Source organism: Elgaria multicarinata, chromosome 7 (assembly GCF_023053635.1).
Source record: "Elgaria multicarinata webbii isolate HBS135686 ecotype San Diego chromosome 7, rElgMul1.1.pri, whole genome shotgun sequence".
NCBI classification, from domain to species: Eukaryota; Metazoa; Chordata; class Lepidosauria; order Squamata; family Anguidae; genus Elgaria; species Elgaria multicarinata.
Genome location: NC_086177.1, coordinates 115,927,836 through 115,933,837, shown reverse-complemented (window position 1 = coordinate 115,933,837; position 6,002 = coordinate 115,927,836). Strand labels below are relative to the sequence as shown.

At 47.9% G+C, this 6,002-nt stretch overlaps 1 protein-coding gene across 1 annotated transcript in view; it reads left to right on the top strand.

Moving 5' to 3' along the window:
- The window catches only part of MROH1 (maestro heat like repeat family member 1), a 77,957-nt gene that overhangs the window by 9,783 nt on the left and 62,172 nt on the right, over window positions 1-6,002 (top strand). The window lies entirely within an intron of this gene.

Genomic DNA, 6,002 nt, shown 5'->3' with positions numbered 1-6,002 from the left:
GAGCCATTGAGCTACTTCTCAGGTGGAGCATCGGAGAATCCTGGTGGGTAATGGCAACCGTGGACACCATTCAGCCGGGGTAGTTTGGCTGAGTTAGTTCTACCAACAGAGTCGCTGACGATCCATTGCTTAGTCTCACAATAGCCTTGTGAGGTAGACTAGGCCAGGGACTTGTTTAAGGCCAAGCAGCAAACTCCATGGCCAACTGGGAAACTGAACCGGGGGGGGGGGGCTTTTCACATTCAATCCCCACACAAGTGCCACTGTATCACCAGCCACGTCACCTTGAATCCAAAGCGCCTCCCTGCCCTGACAGTTCCACGTGTGGCATTTCTCCAACAGCAAAAATATAAGAAGAGGTCAGGGCACCAATGAAAGTGGAAGATGTTTTTGAAATGGAAAACAAAAGCCCACGGGCGTGGGACCATAAGCCTGGTCAGGTGGCTGCCACGTCAGCCCTCTTTTATGGGCCAAGCAGCCTCCCACTGGACTAATGCTAGTGCATCTTCTCTTTATCCTAACCAAACCATGAGCATCTCTTGAACTAATATAAGAATAGTGATTTGTATTTATTAGATACCCCATAAAACTAGTTTCCGCAGCATTGTATAACCATTTTAAAACAGAGCAATAATGTAATAAATACAGGGAGTACAGAGAATATGAAAGCGTTCAGGAAATCTAACTTCTAACTACAAGACCTAGTTATTATTGTTGATTTTTCCAGCACAATTGATGGACATGGGTTTTTTTTCACAGAGTAGCATTAGTAAAGGAAGCAGATCCCTGCCCGAAGGAGGAGAGAAAAAGGAGAGGCAATGGCAGTGAGCTGAGAGAAGTGAAGGGGTGGGTGGGTAGGTGGGTGTCAGCAGTGGGATGTGCGAGGGGGATTTGTTGCTGTGCAGATATAAATGTATGCCGCCCCATCGATATCCGTGGCGCTTCATGGAGTAACGTAAGCCACCCAGGGTATTCACAGCAGGTGGAGAGTCTCACTACCTTCAGAGATAGGATGTTATGCCCCCCACAACCTTGTCCAAAGACAGCACAGCCTAGAGCATCCTTCCTCAACCTGGGGCGCTCCAGATGTGTTGGACTACAACTCCCAGAATGCCCCAGCACATCTGGAGCGCCCCAGGTTGAGGAAGGCTGGCCTAGAGAGAGAGGTTACCCCTCCCCAGGCGAGTGGCGAGGAGGGGGTCTTCCTCAGCTGCTTCATTTCCAGGACGCTCCAGCAGGTGGCACAGAAGTCCTTCCCGGCCCCTCCGCTCCAGGGCTGCTGCTTCTGTGCATATTGGCAGCTGCAGGTTCCCCCCCCCCCCCGTTCCGGATTTCTTGCACCACTTCTCCTTCAGCTCCTGCAGTGGTGCAGGAGGCAGGACGGCCGGGTCTGCAAGCCAAACCCGGGCGCGGGCTCTTCTTCCCGCAAGGAGCTGAGAAACGGATGAGTGGATGAGGACATCTGGGAGCCAAGAGGGACGGGCAACACTCCTCCCTCTTGCTGTGGCTGAAGTAGCAATAGGTGGAAGGTGTCCCGATCCAGCCCCCCTGTGTCCTCTCAGCATGGCAAGTCCACCCGCTCTCTCCTCTGGCTCTGGGGCTGGCTGATGCCTGTCAGCAGGAGCTTGGCTAGTGGAGGAAGCAGACTCCAAAAGCAACCAAGGACAGTGACCGGCATTTACCAGCTGGCAGATTCAGTGGGCATGGTCCTGGCAGGAAGCCGCTTCGGGTCTCCATCTCTTTCTGGACCTGGCGCCAGCAGCTGGAGCTCGCTCTTACCTGGAGGTTGGTGGAAAATAGTTGCCCTGCTTTTGCTTTAGGTAGGAATATTGCCTGGAAGGGGGCGGGGATGAGTGCATGGTGTAGACTTTTTGATCTGTCTTTGAGTTGGTGGGCAAGCTCTGTCAACACCGACTACCGCAGCCTTCCTCAACCTGGGGCACTCCAGATGTGTTGGACTCTAACACATCTGGAGCACCCCAGGTTGAGGAAGGCTGGACTACCAAATGATAACATGAATCAAGTATTCCAAAATAGCTTGGAGGGATGGCTTTGGGGGAAATCTGGAGCGTGTTTAGAGGAGGGCAACCAGGATGATCAGGGGTCTGGAAACAAAGCCCTGTGAAGAGAGACTGAAAGAACTGGGCATGTTTAGCCTGGAGAAGAGAAGATTGAGGGGAGACATGATAGCACTCTTCAACTACTTAAAAGGTTGTCACACAGAGGAGGGCCAGGATCTCTTCTCGATCCTCCCAGAGTGCAGGACACGGAATAACGGGCTCAAGTTAAAGGAAGCCAGATTCCAGATGGACATCAGGAAAAACTTCCTGACTGTTAGAGCAGTACGACAATGGAATCAGTGACCTAGGGAGGTTGTGGGCTCTCCCACACTAAAGGCCTTCAAGAGGCAGCTGGACAAGCATCTGTCAGGGATGCTTTAGGGTGGATTCCTGCATTGAGCAGGGGGTTGGACTCGATGGCCTTGTAGGCCCCTTCCAACTCTGCTATTCTATGATTCTATGAAGCGATGACGTCAGAGATCATAGGAAGAGGCAAACTCAGGGAAGTACTGAACTGGAAAGTTTCTTCCTGCAGAATAAAAAAATCATTAAAACCGCAATATATTTTGATTAAAATCATCCCCCAAAGGCAATTGGATCAGCTATCCTTTTCCTTCAAAAGGAATTCTTTGGGGAACTATTTATTTTTCTTGAAATGGTCTTTTCTATGAACTTCTTAATAAGTAGTCTTAAGGGTTACACTTAGGGCCTGGGGCCTACCTTTGCTCTGCCCTCCCAAGTAAGTGGGTGTGCTGAGCTAGAAAGAGGTTTTTGGAGGGAACTCAGGCTAAGGTAGAGAAGAGGGCTTGGAGATGGCTCAATTCCCTTAGTTACTAAAACAGACAATCTACAGCTGTGTCGTCTTCCAGATGTCCAGGATGAGCACGGCTACTAAGCAGGGAAAACGTGTAATGCAGCTTCCCCCACAGTGTCTTTTACAGACAGGGCAAACTGAGCCTGAAGGGCAGGAATAGGTCCAAAGCTCCACAGTCCAGAGTCTCCGAGATCTTTTACGTTCTAGTGTAGAGAAGTGGGCCTGGCTGTGTAAATCCAGAGGTTTGCTATGTGTAAGATTTTATGTTGGCAGAGAAACTAGATTTCCACAGGCTCTGAAATCATGCTGCAAACTACCAAATCTGCCTTCCAGAAGAGAACCAGTTGCATCTCTCAGAATCCAGCAAAACCTGGCTTTCAGCAAAAAAACCAAGTCTCTAGCCACTGGGAAGAGAGAAGAATGGTTGGAGTGAGGTGGGTGATTGGGATTACTCGTTTGAGAAAGCCTAGGTGGGGAATTCAGTGGACAGGCATTGAGATTTCACTCTATGTTCCACCAGTGGATCAGGCAGAGCACCCCGTTCCTAACAAAAACAACCAAGCCTCTTGTGGCACCTTAAAGACTAACACATTTATTCTGGCATAAGCTTTCAGGGACTATAGCCCAAATCATTAGATGTAGGAAGTATTATGGAGAATTCCGGGTGGGTGGGTGGAGAGCGAGAGAGTTGTAAACAGTGAGGTCAAAAGGGAAACCAGTGAAGGGAAAAGTTCATCTCTTTGCCAATCTTTAAACCACCTTTAGGACACAAGTATGGTGGGATGGTGAGTGGGTGTTCCAAGGCAAGGACAAACAATCTTGAGTTTGCTTCCTGAGTAATTTCTCTGGTGTGTGGGTGGATGAGGGAGCCTTTTTAAAGTGCCAATGTATGGAGTGAAAAAATATAAATGGTTTTGCTTCTCATACCCTTGCATAAAAGCCTTATATGTGTGGCCTTGTTCTTCTATTTGGACAGTAGAACAGGGTCATCGTATCTTCCAGTTACACTTATTCATAGAATCATAGAATCATAGAATAGTAGAGTTGGAAGGGGCCTATAAGGCCATCGAGTCCAACCCCCTGCTCAAGGCAGGAATCCACCCTAAAGCATCCCTGACAGCTGCCTCTTGAAGGCCTCTAGTGTGGGAGAGCCCACAACCTCCCTAGGTAACTGGTTCCATTGTTGTACTGCTCTAACAGTCAGGAAGTTTTTCCTGATGTCCAGCCGGAATCTGCCTTCCTGTAACTTTGAGCCCGTTATTCCGTGTCCTGCACTCTGAGAGGATGGAGAAGAGATCCCGGCCCTCCTCTGTGTGACAACCTTTTAAGTATTTGAAGAGTGCTCTCATGTCTCCCCTCAATCCCCTATCATGCCTACCCCTCAACCATGGGTATAGCACATTCCCTCTAATTCTGGGTTCTGAATTGTTCCTAATATTCAAGGTTCTCCTTCGTGGTCTCTGTGCATCACAGTTTTGGCTTTACTGTAGCTTGTTTCTATGGTCAAAAAGGCTGTCTTGACTGCTAACCGGTTTCTCTTGGCTAATAGTGAACACTGGGTAGTTGTGGGTTCTTGGGATACAGAAGTTAGGGCAATCTGAATAAAACATTGGAATTCTTTCATTGATTCTCTCATCAAAACTATAAGCTTCTTTAAGTACACAAACTTCTGCCTGTTGAAGGTGCTGTGAAACTTAAAAGCCTCTTTCCAGCTCAGCACACCCACTTTTAGACCCTGGTCTTAATTGTCTTGGGAGGGGCGGGGGAAGCGTTTAAATGGCCCATGTATATTTATTATTATTATTATTTTAGTTCTGAAACACCCAAGTAACATTTGTCTTCTCACCTCTGACCCCTTTTCCATGTTTTAAAAATGCTTCTACATTCCTGATACCTTAGAAGTACTGCAACAAAACTGATTGCCAACCCTGATTTAAATAGAGAGAGAGAGAAAAAACCTCTCTGGACATGTGCAGTTTTGTATTTTAAACTCATTTAAACAACACACATTTTCAATACCACCACACAGCTACTACAGGCAGGGGCAAATTTACGTACAAGCTAAGCAAGCTACAGCTTAGGGCCTCACATTACCAGGGGCCTCACGTTAGAAAGGAAGAGTTTACAACATTGCTAGCCCTGATGGTTGTGTGCTGTCTCCAATATTTGAGGCAGTAAGCCTGTGTGCACCAGTTGCTGGGGAACATGGGTGTGTGTGTGTATCTCCTGCCTTGTTGGCCCCTGTGTTAACAGAGTGTTGGACTAGCTCCTGCAGCTTTAAATGTTGTGAAGAAGAGGGAATTTCACCAGGTTCTCCTTATATACAAAGGACACCTGCTGAAATTCCCTTTTCTATGCAATTGTTAAAGATACAGGAGCCCTGTCCTCCTTTTCATAGGGTCATCCTAAGTATAGCTCCTGCAGCTTTAACTGTGGCAATGAACAGGGAATTTCATAGAATCATAGAATAGCAGAGTTGGAAGGGGCCTACAAGGCCATCGAGTCCAACCCCGTGCTCAATGCAGGAATCCACCCTAAAGCATCCCTGACAGATGCTTGTCCAGCTGCCTCTTGAAGGCCTCGAGTGTGGGAAAGAGCCCACAACCTCCCTAAGTAACTGATTCCATTGTCGTACTGCTCTAACAGTCAGGAAGTTTTTCCTGATGTCCAGACGGAATCTGGCTTCCTTTAACTTGAGCCCCTTATTCCGTGTCCTGCACTCTGGGAGGATCGAGAAGAGATCCTGGCCCTCCTTTGTGTGACAACCTTTCAAGTATTTGAAGAGTGCTCTCATGTCTGCCCTCCATCTCCTCTTCTCCAGGCTAAACATGCCCAGTTCTTTCAGTCTCTCTTCATAGGGCTTTGTTTCCAGGTTCCCCATATATACAAACTTCACCTGCTGAAATCCCCTTTTCTATGCAACTGTTAAAGATACAGGAGCCCGGTCCTCCTTTCCATAGGGTCACCCTCTGCCCCTAGGAAGAAAGACCAAGACTATTTGTCTAACAGCCTGATCCAGGCCTCAGGGCTCTTCTTCTGTTCCATTTAATAGTACAGCCCGTATTTTGCATGTAGATATTTAAAAGTATTTGTTGAAGAGGGAAGGGCCTCACTCAAGCTAGAGCTTA